The following is a 1689-nucleotide window of genomic DNA, read 5'->3' as shown; positions in this document are numbered from 1 at the left end:
GAAATAGCTTCATAAGCAAAGTCTGTCTCTGACCTTTCTCTGCATTCTTATTTTCTGCCCCTCTTACCAACCCCCACAAAAGTGACTCATAAAAACCAGAATTATTATTTCCTAAGGTGAGTCATAGAAACTAGAACCTCTCTTTCCCAAGGCAAACCATTCAACCTGGAAATGTGCTCTTTCTCCTGCCTTTCTGTGTAGACAGTGCCCATGGAGAAATTCTCTGACTTACCTTGTCTGATAGTAAAGTCTTAAGACCCTAATTCCAGAGGAGTCCTGTCCCCTACCTAGGAGGAAGAAATGCCGCACAGAGAGGCCACAAAGCATCTGAATGGACAAGCCTTACAAGGTTTTCCTCCTCAACCTGCTGCTTAGATGTATCCTTTTCTCAATCACATTTCTATATGGCTTTTCATTCTTTATTGAAGCTGTGAATAAAACTAGACAGTTTTCCCTAGGTCTTTGGGTCTTCATTGCTGAAGACTGCCATATCACATAAAACTTTGATTATATAAATTTGTCATGCTTTTCTCTTGTTAACCTGTCTTTTGTTACAGGAGTGTTGGCTGTTATTGTTATGATAGGTGAGGAAAGTATTACGTCATCATATAGTCATATGGATGGCTCCCTTCCCTCCTCACATCTTTGCTGCAGTAAAGGCTTCACTGATCTCACTTCTTTCTCATCCCCTAGCAGTATGCCCTACACTTTAGCTCTCCTTTGTTTTTCTTCATATCACTCATCACTAACCAACACGCTCTATATTTAGCTTTTTTTATTTGGTTATTTTATAACTCCACCCATTAGAATACATTACAATTTTTTTTTCTGGCAATAAAATGGGATAGAAAAAGAAAAGGAAGATAGATTTGTAAGTTATTTTTAAAAGCAGGGATATAAATAATGCAGATGAAAAATTTAAAGCCACATTTATTACAACATTTTTTCATTTCACTGTTTTCTTCATATACCACTTTCCCCAAAATCAAGTCAACAGACTCTTATTTGGCTTATTTAGATTCACTTGTGAACAATACTTCATTAACACAAATGGTTTACTTGGCTTTTTAAGGACTCATAGCAGAATAGTGCTAAATAAAATCTTTCTGATTACTTGATTATCAAAATATTATCCAAATCCAAGCACAGTGCATACAGCCAAAACGTTGTTTATGCTCATTGAGAATTGGAGTCATTGCTGGGAGAATCCAAGTAGCTCTATGCTATTCATGGATAAGAGCCAACCCTAATCTAGTTGCTGGCTGGATTCATCACCCCAAAGTATTTCTACAGAGTCTACTGCAATCAGAGTCTATATTTAAATTTATATTTACATTTTGTTTATTTGTTACATGTCATAAAAATCTTGTATATAATTTTCAGCCTTTGTTATCTGAAGTAGTCATCTTTTCATTAGGAAAGCAGAGAAGTAGAAATCATGATTGGAAATTGGATTGCTTATAAGGCTAATGTTCATGAAGCTCTCATTTCACTGGAGTTGTGTGACCTGCCATTTGGCAAAACCATCAACAACCTTGGATATGGTTTAGAAATATGATTTTATCGTAATATTATCTTAAAATATATTTTTAAAATTTAAAAATTATATTCATAAACAAATATTGTTCCAGTATGTTTTAACATATTAGCACTTTAGTATTTGATGGAGAAAAAAAGTCCAATTTCTTA

This window comes from Hylobates moloch, unplaced genomic scaffold, assembly GCF_009828535.3.
Source record: "Hylobates moloch isolate HMO894 unplaced genomic scaffold, HMol_V3 SCAFFOLD_16, whole genome shotgun sequence".
Lineage (NCBI taxonomy): Eukaryota > Metazoa > Chordata > Mammalia > Primates > Hylobatidae > Hylobates > Hylobates moloch.
This window is presented reverse-complemented; position numbering follows the sequence as displayed.